This window comes from Bufo bufo, chromosome 4 (genome assembly GCF_905171765.1).
Source record: "Bufo bufo chromosome 4, aBufBuf1.1, whole genome shotgun sequence".
NCBI classification, from domain to species: domain Eukaryota; kingdom Metazoa; phylum Chordata; class Amphibia; order Anura; family Bufonidae; genus Bufo; species Bufo bufo.
In genome coordinates this window covers 278,597,278-278,613,807 of record NC_053392.1, presented here as the reverse complement: position 1 = coordinate 278,613,807, position 16,530 = coordinate 278,597,278, and the positions used below count along the sequence as shown (strand labels likewise).

The 16,530-nt window shown below is 44.6% G+C and overlaps 1 protein-coding gene across 1 annotated transcript in view; it reads right to left on the bottom strand.

Moving 5' to 3' along the window:
• The window catches only part of LOC120998111 (collagen alpha-1(XIX) chain-like), an 861,475-nt gene extending 855,395 nt beyond the window's left edge, over nucleotides 1-6,080 (bottom strand). The window contains exon 1 of the mRNA XM_040428630.1: nucleotides 6,029-6,080. The gene's annotated coding sequence lies outside the window, so the exon portion shown is untranslated. The remainder of the gene's footprint in view (nucleotides 1-6,028) is intronic.
• Between the last annotated feature and the right edge of the window lie 10,450 nt (nucleotides 6,081-16,530).

Sequence of the window (16,530 nt, the reverse complement as noted above, 5' to 3'; positions counted from 1 at the left end):
ACTCCTCTTCAGACTCCTGCTGACTTGTCTCAGATGGAGTATCCCACCCTGGGAATTCATTCAGCATTGCGACTTCCTCATCTTCCAGCTCCTGCTCCTCAATTGCTTGATCAATGACACGACGCAATGCACACGCGAGAAAGAAGGTGTAAGGTATGATGTCACTGATGGCGCCCTGGCTGCAACTGACTAGTTTGGTGATCTCATCAAATGGCCGCAGAAGTTTGCATGCATCGCGCATGAGCAGTCACTGGCATGGTGAAAAGAAACCAAGCTCCCCAGAACCTGTCCTGCCGCAGAGTTCATACAGGTAGTCGTTAACGGCACGTTTCTGCTGGAGCAGCCTATCAAGCATATACAAAGTGGAGTTCCAGCGCAACGGGCAGTCACAAATCAGACGTCTGACGGGTAAGTGGTGTCGCCGCTGAACATCAGCAAGGCAAGCCATGGCCGTGTAAGATCTAAAATGGCCACAGATTTCCCTTGCCTGTCGCAAGACGTCCTCGACCCCGGGGAATTTGGCAACGAATCACTGCACGACTAAGTTCAGGACGTTTGCCATGCAGTGTGGGCTTTTTTTTTAACGTGGCAGCTGCTGATAATAGTGTTGCCATCTGCAGCCTGTGCTGTCAATGTATACGTCGCAGTAAGCCCAACACTCACCTAGGGACGACTGCCTTAAGAAGGCAGCTGGCCTCCCATCACCGAGCCCAGTGTGAGCATCGCCGTCAGAACCCACAAAGCCACACTCCCGGCGCTCTACGTCATGCCTCTTCTCCTCCCATTCGTCCTCCACTCCACCTTCCACCATGCCGTTGTCGCGTTCATCTGGCACAAGGCAGGCTTCCGTGGCCCAAATGTTTGAGCGTAAAAAGTTGATGACGCCGGATAACCCTCTTGCCCAACGGCAAGCCAACTGGCTTGTCGGAACTGATAGCCCGCCAACTACTGCCATATAAACTGGTGGACTTGGAGGCCTTTAGAAAATTTGTGGCCATTGGCACACCGCAATGGAAGGTCACCGGAAGGAAATATTTCTCCCAGAAGGGCATCCCAGAGCTATAATGCCACGTTCAGCGGCAAGTGAATATACAGTCAGGTCCATAAATATTGGGACATCAACAGAATTCTAACATTTTTGGCTCTATACACCACCACAATGGATTTGAAATTAAACAAACAAGATGTACTTTAACTGCAGACTCTCAGCTTTAATTTCAGGGTATTTTCATACAAATCAGGTGAACTGTGTAGGAATTACAACAGTTTGCATATGTGACTCCCACTTGTTAAGGGACCAAAAGTAATGGGACAATTGGCTTCTCAGCTGTTCCATGGCCAGGTGTGTGTTATTCCCTGATTATCCCAATTACAATGAGCAGATAAAAGGTCCAGAGTTAATTTCAAGTGTGCTATTTGCATTTGGAATCTGTTGCTGTCAACTCTCAAGATGAGATCCAAAGAGCTGTCACCATCACTGAAGCAAGCCATCATTAGGCTGAAAAAACAAAATGAACCCATCAGAGAGATAGCAAAAACATTAGGCGTGGCCAAAACAACTGTTTGGAACATTCCTAAAAAGAAGGAACGCACCGGTGAGCTCAGCAACACCAAAAGACCTGGAAGACCACCGAAAACAACTGTGGTGGATGACCAAAGAAATCTTTCCCTGGTGAAGAAAACGCCCTTCACAACAGTTGGCCAGATCAAGAACACTCTCCAGGAGGTAGGTGTATGTGTGTCAAAGTCAACAATCAAGAGAAGACTTCACCAGAGTGAATACAGAGGGTTCACCACAATATGTAAACCATTGGTGAGCCTCAAAAACAGGAAGGCCATATTAGAGTTTGCCAAACGACATCTAAAAAAGCCTTCACAGTTCTGGAACAACATCCTATGGACAGATGAGACCAAGATCAACTTGTACCAGAGTGATGGGAAGAGAAGAGTATGGAGAAGGAAAGGAACTGCTCATGATCCTAAGCATACCACCTCATCAGTGAAGCATGGTGGTGGTAGTGTCATGGCGTGGGCATGTATGGCTGCCAGTGGAACTGGTTCTCTTGTATTTATTGATGATGTGACTGCTGACAAAAGCAGCAGGATGAATTCTGAAGTGCATTGGGCAATATTATCTGCTCATATTCAGCCAAATGCTTCAGAACTCATTGGACGGCGCTTCACAGTGCAGATGGACAATGACCCAAAGAATACTGCAAAAGCAACCAAAGAGTTTTTTAAGGGAAAGAAGTGGAATGTTATGCAATGGCAAAGTCAATCACCTGACCTGAATCCGATTGAGCATGCATTTCACTTGCTGAAGACAAAACTGAAGGGAAAATGCCCCAAGAACAAGCAGGAACTGAAGACAGTTGCAGTAGAGGCCTGGCAGAGCAATGAAATGAAATTATCCTGGGCGATGAGCAGGAGCCAGGCCGCTCCACTTCCAATTTAGTGCAAATGGGGGCCTTCATGCTCCAGTGATTGAAGAGGGACCCCCGTATAAAAAGCATGAAGGGCAAGGACTAGTACTGGGTGGCAACATACTTAGACCCCCGGTACAAACACAAAATGGCGGATATTTTACCAGCATCACAGAGGGCTGTCAGAATGCAGCATTTCCAGGCCTTGCTGCGAGAGATGCTGCATTCTGCTGTTGCGGGCACTGGCAGAGGAATTTTCACCCACAGTGAAACAGGTACGGGTTCTAACCCTACCGCACCTGCAAGAAGAGGGCGGTTTGAAGATGTGTTGGTGACTTCGGATATGAAATCATTCTTGCAGCCAACTCATCGAGAGCCGCCCTCTGGATCCAACGTCAGGGAACGCCTAGACCAATAGGTGTCCGACTACATTGGGTTAACGGCCGATGTGGACGCTCTGAGAAGCAAGGAACCCCTGGACTACTGGGTGTGCAGGCTTGACCTGTGGCCAGAGCTGGCACAATTTGCCATGGAACTCTTGGCATGCCGTTCAGCGCAGCAGGGGGGATCGTGACCAATAAGCGCACTCGCCTAGCTCACGACAGTGTAGACTACCTCACATTTCTAGGCTCCAGCAGGGCACATTTTTGAGAGTTTCTCTTTAAGACGCATAAAAATGGCCCCTGATTAAAATACATATTTTTTGTGGGAATTTTTGCCATTGATCCCCATTTGGTGGCTTCAAATATGACCTGAAGGTTTTTCAGGTTCGCCTGCCATTAAAGTGAATGGGGCCCGCTGCGAACACGCGGTTTGTGAACATTTGAAACGGGCCGGCCAATGTTCATCCATCACTACTAAGAACAACATCTGCATGGAGTTTGCATGTTCTCCTTGTGTTTCCCACCCTCTAAAGACTAAGGCCTCATGCACACGACAGTATTTTTTTGCGGTCCGCAAAAAGCTGTTCCGTTGTTCCGTGATCCGTTTTTGTTTCCGTGTGTCTTCCTTGATTTTTGGAGGATCACCAGACATGAAAAGTGAAAAAAAAATCTAAGTCAAGTTTGCCTTGCAAATGATAGGAAAAAAACGGACGCGGACGCGCGGATGACAATCTTGTGTGCCTCCGTGTTTTTTCATGGACCTATTGACTTGAATGGGTCTGAGAACCGTTGTCCGTGAAAAAAATAGGACAGGTCATATTTTTTGGACGGACTGGAAACACGGATCACGGACGCGGATGACAAACGGTGCATTATCCGAGTTTTCAACGGACCCATTGAAAGTCAATGGGTCCGCAGAAAATCACGGAAAACGGAACAACAGACACGGAACACAACAACGGTCGTGTGCATGAGGCCTTACTGATAGGGAATAGTGTTGAGCGAACTTCTGTTTTAAGTTCGGCGTCTAAAGTTCGGCTTCCGGTTAGTGGAGAATCCCGATATGGATTCCGAATTCTGTTGTGGTCCGTGGTAGCGGAATCAATAATGGCCGATTATTGATTCCGCTACCACGGACCACAACGGAATTCGGAATCCATATCGGGATTCTCCGCTAACCGGAAGCCGAACTTTAGACGTCGAACTTAAAACAGAAGTTCGCTCAACACTAATAGGGAACTTAGATTGTGAGCTCCACAGTGAGTAATGCTAATGTCTGTAAAGCGCTGATTATATAAGGGAGTACAATATGGATGGCTTTTTGACAGCCAGATACTGACACACGAATACTCTGCAGACCACCCGGAATAAATCCCTTTAACCAAAACTGGCTCCTGCAATAAAACCCCACCTGTCTAACATAGTTTCTTTTATGAGACTGTCGTTTACTTCTCTTTTTACAGGCAAAACCTGTTTCAAAACCTCGAATCACTTCAATTTTGGTGAAATTATGACAGCATTACTGGAGGATGCGTGAGGGAATATCATTACAGCTGAATTAGGGTCTTTTTTCAGTTGCAGTTCAGCACAGGCCGTGTGACTTCTAATTTCTGGACCTTCTGGCTGGGAGTCAGGGACTTTTAGTGGTATCAGATGGAATGGCTACATGTGCAGGGCTGTTCCGGATCCTGTGCCATCACATAATGCTCTGATTACCCGGGTCTCAGGGCCCCGCTCATCACCCTGCACTCTGCCAGCCTCCTTATCCTTTTCAACATTGTACTATATATGTGAGGCTGCTCTTAGGTTGTTAATTGAAAAGGAGCAGCATCGCCCGTTCTGTCATCAGAAAAGTTCTGGACGGCTGTCGGACTGTGGCATGAGCTGAAGTGTTAAATCAGCGCAGAAAGGCCGATGTGCTGGCTGCTGCCGGACATCAATAAATAGTGATTAGCACGTGAAGAGGATGGGAAAATAGCCAAACATTTGGAAAATGTGAAATTGAGGAGGGACCCATTGGGAGGAAATGATCAACTGGATTTTCTCTTGGGACAAGATCAAAGACGCAGAAAATCATTAGCATCACTTGTAATCCTTGACAATTCTGCGGCTTTTGTGCGTCTAAATACGAACTATGATTAATATCGCAACAAGTACAGTAGTAGGAGTCAGACTGTCAGATGTAGCAGAGCTGAGTATGCCAATCACAGAAAACGTATCAAATTGTGATTTCACGATAAGTTAAATCTTCTATGTAGAGATGAATGAAATTCCTAAAATTCGATTCTGGTCTGATGCGTCCAAAAAAGCTGAGAAATTGAAATTGAATCGAAAGTGCGCACAGAATTTTTCGAGAAATTCAGGTCAAATTTTGATTCTATCAAATCGTTTCACTCATCTCTACTCCTCTTATGTACAAAAGAGACACGGTTATAGTACACGCCGTCTTTATAGATGTAGTAGTGTTGAGTTTGCAATTAGGCACCATGCATCAATGCATTACAATGCCTTACCAAAGATTTTCCATAGGATTCCAGGTTAACCAGCAATTGTAAGCCTATATTATAACAATGGAAAGTTCACTGACAGATTACTCTCTGCTACGGCACTGCACACACAGATAATGTGTTTTCTACGTGAAATAAGAGCACATATACATGAAATTCCCTGGAATATCCAGCCGGAGGAAGTTGTAGGTGATGATGTTGTGTGACAGATCACAGTTCACATGGAATGCAGTTATTTGGGGACTCATAGAATAACCAGAAGACATGTCATTCCTATCCCAGACCTGCCACTAATCATTGCTGAGCCCAAGTACATCAGATGTGAACTTGAGAGCTCAGACACATCAAGATCAATAGATAAGATGACAGCACCTTAGGATCCGCTATGTGTTAACACTTTCCATGTCTAACAGGCATCACCAATCCTTTATCCTTGCCAAATGAACTGCTCCACACTTCTTCTCCTCTCCAGCCTCATCGCCAATTAAAAGCCTCAATCTGGGCCTCTGTCATTTACGACCCCCAATTAACGGCTGTCACCCAGCCCATCATGCATGCATGCACCTAAATCTGGGACCCCAGGGCTGATGTCATGGTTGACTTCTGAATGCACAGCTCCTACTACATGACAATGTGTATCATAGCAATGATCTGGAGAAACTTTACAGAGACATAGGATAAAGAAGTGACATTCAGGCTGCTAATAGGGTCTTACCTTTTCATATAGGGCTGAGGAAATCCCACAGTGAAAATGAACCAAAAGCTGCAAGGGCTGAACTTAACTGGATTCAGACTCCCAAAGAGTGGGAGAGGGTAGAATGAGCTGTGTCCTTATTAGTCTCACAGTGTGATCCTCCCCCTCAGCCGGCAGCAGACAGGACGGCCACCAGCACATTGCACATTGCAGTGCCCCCTCTTAGTGGCAGCAGGGCAGGTAGCGTCTCTCCATAGCAGGCCTGCCTCACTGGTGTACAACCCAGGCTGTCACTGGCACATCTATTAAAGGGAGACTCGTTTATCTTACATACAGTAGATTTAGAGCTGAAGGTAGTCTGATGCTCTCTGTTATCAGCCATTCCAGGCTGGGAAAGAATTGGATGCCTAACAATGAGATCCTGAAAACAAAAAAATCCGCTTCCTTCCCCCTATTGATATAAGTTTTGATCGTCCTTAGATATATTTTTTCACTTTTTTCAAAATAGTTGTACTGAAAAATGTGTGTTTAAGGTGCATTCACACGACCGTACGTAGAAGGCAGTCTGCAAAACACGGATCCGCGAAAAAAAAAAAAAAAGGATGATATCCACATGAGGTCCATGTTACATCAGTTTTTTGGCGGATCCATTGTAACAATGCCTGTCCTTGTCCGCAAAATGGACAAGAATAAGGGCTCCCGCACATGAACGTATTTTATTTCCGTGTCCATTCTGTTTATTTTATTTTTTTGCGGACCGTATGCGGAACCATTCATTTCGATGGGTCTGCAAAAAATAAACGGAAGTTACTCTGTTTGTATTCTGTTTCTGTATGTCCATACGTCCGTTCCGCAAAAAAATTAACATGTCCTATTATTGTCCGCATTACAGACAAGAATAGTACTATTCGGGGCCAGCTGTTCCATTCCGCAAACTACGGAATGCACACAGACGTCATCCTTTTTTTTGCGGATCTGTGTTTTGCTGATCGCAAAATACATACGGTCATGTGCATGAGCCCTAGGACATGTTCTATTTTTTTTTTTTTTGCGGAACGGACTTGCAGACATACGGATACAGAATGCACACATTTTTTGCGGTCTCATTGAAATCAATGGTTCCACATATGAGCCGCAAAAAATGGAACAGAGACAGAAAGAAAATAAGTTTGTGTGCATGAGCCCTAATACTGATGACTAGAGATGTTTAGAAAAATTCTGATCGCTTTCCATTGTATTGTGCGAACGCAATAACGGGAAACAGTGATCATGCGCCCCCCCATCATTTAATCTCTCAGATGCCACATTCAACACTGATCACAGCATCTGTGACTCACATTAATCAGGGGTTAATCAGGGGTTAAAAAAATTATACTAACCTCATCTTCTCGCTTGCAACAAGGCTGTTTGCTCCCGTCTTGATTGAAGAAAACCTGCCAAAGGACCTGTAGCAAGCATGATGATGTCATGACGTGATCACACTGGGCAGGCGCAGTCACCGCACACACCCAGCGTTTTTATGTGGTGATGCCATAACACTTGCCGCAGGTCCATTGGTGGGTTTGAGGTAAGTATAATTTTTTTTCATATTCAGCAACCATTTTAGGAAAAAATTATTTGTTAACACAAAGTACTAGGAAATTCGGCATCATGGCGAATCGAAATTTTCCTGAAATTCCTCCTCTGAGAGCCGCAGCCTCCTTGCAGGTTACCAAGCACAGTGCCATCCATTGGATAGCGGCTATGCTTGGTATTGCAGCTCAGGTCAATTCACTTCATGCCTCATGGCCGTATGTATTTTGCTTTCCACAAAAAACGGATCCGCAAAAAATACGGATGACATCTGTGTGAATTCTGTATTTTGCGGAATGGAACAGCTGGCCCCTAATAAAACAGTCCTATCCTTGTCCCTAATGCGGACAATAATATAACATTGACCCGTTCCGTTTTTTTTGTGGACCCGTTGAAATGAATGGTTCCGTATAGAGTCCGGAAAAAAAAACTTAGACACAGAATGAAAATACGTTCGTGTGCATGAGGCCTTAGGCTCCTTTCACACGAACGAGTATTCCACGCGGGTGCAATGCGTGATTCGAACGCATTGTGCCCGCACAGAATCCGGACCCACTCATTTCAATGGGGCTGTGTACATGTGCGTTGGTTTTCACACATCACTTGTGCGTTGCGTGAAAATCGCAGCCTGTTCTATATTCTGAGATTTTCACGCAACGCTGGCCCCACAGAAGTGAATGGAGCTGCGTGAAAATCGCATCACATCCGCAAGCGGATCAGCCGCATCGGATCGCGGACCTATTCACTTTAACCACCTCCGGACCGCTGTACGCAGATTCGCGTTCCGGAGGTGGCAGCCCTGCGCTCAGCGACGCATATACGCGTCATCTCGCGTGAGCCGGGATTTCCTGTGAACGCGCGCACACAGGCGCGCGCGCTCACAGGAACGGAAAGTAAGAGAGTTGATCTCCAGCCTGCCAGCGGCGATCGTTCGCTGGCAGGCTGGAGATGTGTTTTTTTTAACCCCTAACAGGTATATTAGACGCTGTTTTGATAACAGCGTCTAATATACCTGCTACCTGGTCCTCTGGTGGTCCCCTTTGTTTGGATCGACCACCAGAGGACACAGGTAGCTCAGTAAAGTCCCACCAAGCACCACTACACCCCCCCCCCCCCCGTCACTTATTAACCCCTTATTAGCCCCTGATCACCCCATATAGACTCCCTGATCACCCCCCTGTCATTGATTACACCCCTGTCATTGATCACCCCCCTGTAAAGCTCCATTCAGATGTCCGCATGATTTTTACGGATGCACTGATAGATGGATCGGATCCGCAAAACGCATCCGGACGTCTGAATGAAGCCTTACAGGGGCGTGATCAATGACTGTGGTTATCACCCCATATAGACTCCCTGATCACCCCCCTGTCATTGATCACCCCCCCTGTCATTGATTACCCCCCTGTAAAGCTCCATTCAGATGTCCGCATGATTTTTACGGAAGCACTGATAGATGGATCGGATCCGCAAAACGCATCCGGACGTCTGAATGAAGCCTTACAGGGGCGTGATCAATGACTGTGGATATCACCCCATATAGACTCCCTGATCACCCCCCTGTCATTGATCAACCCCCTGTAAAGCTCCATTCAGATGTCCGCATGATTTTTACGGATGCACTGATAGATGGATCGGATCCGCAAAACGCATCCGGACGTCTGAATGAAGCCTTACAGGGGCATGATCAATGACTGTGGTGATCACCCCATATAGACTCCCTGATCACCCCCCTGTCATTGATCACCCCCCCTGTCATTGATTACCCCCCTGTAAAGCTCCATTCAGATGTCCGCATGATTTTTACGGAAGCACTGATAGATGGATCGGATCCGCAAAACGCATACGGACGTCTGAATGAAGCCTTACAGGGGCGTGATCAATGACTGTGGTTATCACCCCATATAGACTCCCTGATCACCCCCCTGTCATTGATTACACCCCTGTCATTGATTACCCCCCTGTAAAGCTCCATTCAGATGTCCGCATGATTTTTACGGATGCACTGATAGATGGATCGGATCCGCAAAACGCATCCGGACGTCTGAATGAAGCCTTACAGGGGCATGATCAATGACTGTGGTTATCACCCCATATAGACTCCCTGATCACCCCCCTGTCATTGATCACCCCCCTGTCATTGATCACCCCCCCTGTCATTGATCACCCCCCCTGTCATTGATCACCCCCCCCTCATTGATCACCCCCCTCTCATTGATCACCCCTCTGTAAGGCTCCATTCAGAAATTTTTTTGGCCCAAGTTAGCGGAATTTTTTATTTTTTTTTCTTACAAAGTCTCATATTCCACTAACTTGTGTCAAAAAATAAAATCTCACATGAACTCCCCATACCCCTCACGGAATCCAAATGCGTAAAATTTTTTAGACATTTATATTCCAGACTTCTTCTCACGCTTTAGGGCCCCTAGAATGCCAGGGCAGTATAAATACCCCACATGTGACCCCATTTCGGAAAGAAGACAACCCCAGGTATTCCGTGAGGGGCATATTGAGTCCATGAAAGATTGAAATTTTTGTCCCAAGTTAGCGGAACGGGAGACTTTGTGAGAAAAAAAATAAAAAATATCAATTTCCGCTAACTTGTGCCCAAAAAAAAAAATTTCTATGAACTCGCCATGCCCCTCATTGAATACCTTGGGGTGTCTTCTTTCCAAAATGGGGTCACATGTGGGGTATTTATACTGCCCTGGCATTCTAGGGGCCCCAAAGCGTGAGAAGAAGTCTGGTATCCAAATGTCTAAAAATGCCCTCCTAAAATGAATTTGGGCCCCTTTGCGCATCTAGGCTGCAAAAAAGTGTCACACATGTGGTATCGCCGTACTCAGGAGAAGTTGGGGAATGTGTTTTGGGGTGTCATTTTACATATACCCATGCTGGGTGAGATAAATATCTTGGTCAAATGCCAACTTTGTATAAAAAAATGGGAAAAGTTGTCTTTTGCCAAGATATTTCTCTCACCCAGCATGGGTATATGTAAAATGACACCCCAAAACACATTCCCCAACGTCTCCTGAATACGGCGATACCACATGTGTGACACTTTTTTGCAGCCTAGGTGGGCAAAGGGGCCCACATTCCAAAGAGCACCTTTAGGATTTCACAGGTCATATACCTACTTACCACACATTAGGGCCCCTGGAAAATGCCAGGGCAGTATAACTACCCCACAAGTGACCCCATTTTGGAAAGAAGACACCCCAAGGTATTCCGTGAGGGGCATGGCGAGTTCCTAGAATTTTTTATTTTTTGTCACAAGTTAGTGGAAAATGATGATTTTTTTTTTTTTTTTTTTTCATACAAAGTCTCATATTCCACTAACTTGTGACAAAAAATAAAAACTTCCATGAACTCACTATGCCCATCAGCGAATACCTTGGGGTCTCTTCTTTCCAAAATGGGGTCACTTATGGGGTAGTTATACTGCCCTGGCATTCTAGGGGCCCAAATGTGTGGTAAGGAGTTTGAAATCAAATTCTGTAAAAAATGACGAGTGAAATCCGAAAGGTGCTCTTTGGAATATGGGCCCCTTTGCCCACCTAGGCTGCAAAAAAGTGTCACACATCTGGTATCTCCGTATTCAGTAGAAGTTGGGGAATGTGTTTTGGGGTGTCATTTTACATATACCCATGCTGGGTGAGAGAAATATCTTGGCAAAAGACAACTTTTCCCATTTTTTTATACAAAGTTGGCATTTGACCAAGATATTTATCTCACCCAGCATGGGTATATGTAAAATGACACCCCAAAACACATTCCCCAACTTCTCCCGAGTACGGAGATACCAGATGTGTGACACTTTTTTGCAGCCTAGGTGGGCAAAGGGGCCCATATTCCAAAGAGCACCTTTCGGATTTCACTCGTCATTTTTTACAGAATTTGATTTCAAACTCCTTACCACACATTTGGGCCCCTAGAATGCCAGGGCAGTATAACTACACCACAAGTGACCCCATTTTGGAAAGAAGAGACCCCAAGGTATTCGCTGATGGGCATAGTGAGTTCATGGAAGTTTTTATTTTTTGTCACAAGTTAGTGGAATATGAGACTTTGTATGAAAAAAAAAAAAAAATCATCATTTTCCACTAACTTGTGACAAAAAATAAAAAATTCTAGGAACTCGCCATGCCCCTCACGGAATACCTTGGGGTGTCTTCTTTCCAAAATGGGGTCACTTGTGGGGTAGTTATACTGCCCTGGCATTCTAGGGGCCCAAATGTGTGGTAAGGAGTTTGAAATCAAATTCTGTAAAAAATGACCTGTGAAATCCGAAAGGTGCTCTTTGGAATATGGGCCCCTTTGCCCACCTAGGCTGCAAAAAAGTGTCACACATCTGGTATCTCCGTACTCAGGAGAAGGTGGGGAATGTGTTTTGGGGTGTCTTTTTACATATACCCATGCTGGGTGAGATAAATATCTTGGTCAAATGCCAACTTTGTATAAAAAAATGGGAAAAGTTGTCTTTTGCCAAGATATTTCTCTCACCCAGCATGGGTATATGTAAAATGACACCCCAAAACACATTCCCCACCTTCTCCTGAGTACGGAGATACCAGATGTGTGACACTTTTTTGCAGCCTAGGTGGGCAAAGGGGCCCATATTCCAAACAGCACCTTTCGGATTTCACAGGTCATTTTTTTACAGAATTTGATTTCAAACTCCTTACCACACATTTGGGCCCCTAGAATGCCAGGGCAGTATAACTACCCCACAAGTGACCCCATTTTGGAAAGAAGAGACCCCAAGGTATTCGCTGATGGGCATAGTGAGTTCATAGAACTTTTTATTTTTTGTCACAAGTTAGTGGAATATGAGACTTTGTAAGAAAAAAAAATAAAAATCATCATTTTCCGCTAACTTGTGACAAAAAATAAAAAGTTCTATGAACTCACTATGCCCATCAGCGAATACCTTAGGGTGTGTACTTTCCGAAATGGGGTCATTTGTGGGGTGTTTGTACTGTCTGGCCATTGTAGAACCTCAGGAAACATGACAGGTGCTCAGAAAGTCAGAGCTGCTTCAAAAAGCGGAAATTCACATTTTTGTACCATAGTTTGTAAACGCTATAACTTTTACCCAAACCATTTTTTTTTTACCCAAACATTTTTTTTTTATCAAAGACATGTAGAACAATAAATTTAGAGCAAAATTTATATATGGATGTCGTTTTTTTTTGCAAAATTTTACAACTGAAAGTGAAAAATGTCATTTTTTTGCAAAAAAATCGTTAAATTTCGATTAATAACAAAAAAAGTAAAAATGTCAGCAGCAATGAAATACCACCAAATGAAAGCTCTATTAGTGAGAAGAAAAGGAGGTAAAATTCATTTGGGTGGTAAGTTGCATGACCGAGCAATAAACGGTGAAAGTAATGTAGGTCAGAAGTGTAAAAAGTGGCCTGGTCTTTCAGGGTGTTTAAGCACTGGGGGCTGAGGTGGTTAATGGGTCCGTGATCCGTCCGTTCCGCAAAAAGATAGGACCTGTTCTATCTTTTTGCGGAACGGAAGTACGGGACGCAACCCCACGGAAGCACTCTGTAGTGCTTCCAAGGGGTCCCGTTCCGTGCGGCCGTTCCGCAATTCCGGATTTGCGGACCCATTGAAGTGAATGGGTCCGCATACGTGATGCGGAATGCACACGGAACTGTGGCCGTGTATTGCGGCCCGCAATTTGCGGCCCGCAATACGGCCACGGATCACACACGTTCGTGTGAACTAGGCATAAGGCTTAGTTCACATCAGCGTTCAGCCTTTCCGTTCTCCTGCTCCATTATAGGAGCAGGAGAACGGAAAAGACGGATTCGGCTCATAACTGAGCCGAACTGAGCCTTTTGTCTCCGCTCCAAAATCATCCTCTGAGCGGAAACCTAATGGACTTCATTATAGTCTATGGGGTCTGTAGGCACAGTTCGGCCGAATCCGTCCTTTCCGTTCTCCTGCTCCTGTAACGGAGCAGGAGAATGGAATGGCTAAATGCTGATGTGAACTCAGCCTAAGGCCTCTAGCTCACGAACGGATTTTCTTTTCGCGTCCGCTCAGTTTTTTTTGCAGACCGTATACAGAACCATTCATTTTAATAGGTCCGCAAAAAAAACGGAAGGTACTCCGTGTGCATTGCATTTCCGTATTTCCGTTTCACAAAAAATAGAACATGTCCTATTATTGTCCGCATTACGGACAAGGATAGTACTGCTCTATTAGGGGCCAGCTGTTCCGTTCCACAAAATATGGAATGCACACGGATGTCACCCGTATTTTTGGCGGATCCGTTTTTTGCAGAACGCAAAATACATTCGGTTGTGAGCAAGAGGCCTAACTCACACGTCTGCACATGTGAATATACCCCTATTGTGTCCGATTTGGTTGACATCCAGCTTTACCATATGGAAATATAGCAATGCAGGGGTCATTTATTATAGCTTTACATGAAGTTTCTGAAGTAGAAAAGTCGCAAATTTGTCAGCTTGTGACAAAATTTCCATCTTTCTGACGTTCTTCAACATCCTTGCTGCTTTTACAAAAACTGGCGCACATTACACTTCAAATCTACTCCTACTCCTGGTTGGCATAGATTTCAGTTCTGATGCACAGACAGCAGAAGATGTGGCAAATTTATAAGGGAGATGTGTGCCTCTTAATAAATAGGTCGGATTTTCCACCACCAGCGTTTTTACTAAGATTGGCGCCTGAAGTGTCGGTATTAAAAAAATGACCCCCAGTACCCCAGTATATTTGAGTAGAATTAAGAAATCAAAGACTTAATGCTCATGCACACAATCGTATGTATTTTGCGGTCCGCAAAAAATATGGACGACATCCTTGTGCATTCCGTATTTTGCGGAACAGAACAGCTGGTCCCTAATAGAACAGTCCTATCCTTGTCCGTAATGCGGACAATAATAGGACATGTTCTATTCTTTGCGGAACAGACATACGGAAATGCACATGGAGTTACTTCCGTTTTTTTTTTTTTGCGGACCTATTGAAATGAATAATTTACGCATACGGTCCAGAACTTACATGGAAAAAAAATACTTTCATGCGAATGAGCCCTTATATTCATTATTTCAGATAGAGTGCTCTATAAGTAAAGCATGGAGGTGTAACGCTGTGTGATATGCTTTGCTCCTTCACATCATTTGGAAGGTAATGAAACAGACCCTTGTGTGTGGCATTAACTTTACAGGCGGCCCTGGAACCCACAAATGCCATTAATGGGTTTCCCATTAAAAAGTTATTCCACAGGAGCAGGCTCTGTCTTACCCTGTAATCTCATCCCAGCTCGAGTATCTGACATCGAGTCGAGCAACTGTCTCCCTAGGATATTCCAAACTGTACTTTTCATGGTTTCTATGACAGGCTGTTCAATCCAGGATCCGGAGTATTTCTGCAATGACAGCTAGAATGTTATTCAGAGGAGTAAGAGGGGAAGCGTCCTGTCCCCTGCCTCCAAAATAACTTCATCGTGTGACAGGGATTATTTTCATTTTATAGTAATAATTCACCTTTAATGTGAAGTGTTACAGCTGAACCATGGAAGTTATTTCGCTTATCTCATTTCATAGCACAGGATATACCGTATGCACTATGGCGATAAGTGACTTAATACCGCTGAATGGTATCCATGGCATATCAAAGAGCAAATCAACGGCAGAAATCCAAGGCACAGGCTCGGCTTTCTGCCGTAAATTGTGCATCATATTTTTCACAAGACAATACAGTCATGTTTTTTTGTGGCAGTTTTTGAAGCCAAAGCAACAAAATCTACGACAAAAAGCTATGTAGATCCTTCCCCGAGCCTTTCGTAACCCGTACCAAGAAGGGAGGAGTTGTATCAAGCAGCGCGGTTTTCCACTTTCTTGATTTAAAAAGCTATGTGTCACACCACCCTTAGGCCACCTGCCTACGAGTGCGGGTGAAAGCACATAAGATCTGCACAAATTTCCGTGTGGATTTATGTGGGTTTTAGCAGCATATCCGCACCAAAATCCCCAACTGTATAAGGACTCGTTCACACGAACGTTTTTTGCGTTCCATATACGGTCTGTATACGGAACCATTCATTTCAATGGTTCTGCAAAAATAACTGAATGTACTCCGTAGGCATTCCGTTTTTCGTATTTCCGTTTTTTCTTTCTGTTGAAAGATAGAACATGTCCTATTATTGCCCGCAAATCATGTTCCGTGGCTCCATTCAAGTCAATGTGTCTTTCATATCCGTTCTGTTTTTGTGTAACCATCTATTGAAAATTTTATGCCCAGCCCAATTTTTTCCATGTAATTACTGTATACTGTATATGCCATACGGAAAAACAGAACAAAAAAATGGAATGGAGCAGGAAACACTACTGAAACAAAAAAAAAAGAAAAACAGATCCGTTAAGCACTGAAAAAGCCATACGGTCGTGTGAACAAGCCCTAACTGTGGATTTTGGTGTGGATTTGAAAGGTTGAAATCCACAGCTAAAGCGGCAAACATAATTGACATGCTGATTTTAAATTTGCGCAGCAGGTTCAATTTCCGCATAGAAGTGTAAATGAGCTTTGTGTAATCTCATACAATTTGCTGCTACTGTAATAAGCAGCAGTTTTTCCGCACGGGATTGTTGAAACATCTCAATAACATCTAAAAAAAAAAAAAGTTACAAAAACGCTGAGCAAGAAGGGCTTTTTTGAGACTTTTTAAAAACTGTGCGTGGTAGCGCCCTATGGGCATCTCTGCACTAAGATGCGGCTGGCACCATGTGGCCAAGCCATGCTCAGGCTCGGTAACCAATAACTGCACAATCATGTAGTCATGATGGGCATAGATGGCCACATGCCAGCCTCACCATCGGGCTGTACCCTAACACGGTCTCTGTGCACTCACTAGTAACTTTGTGTGATACTAGTGATAACATGGGGCATCTGCAGTGACCCAGAATAGAGTACTT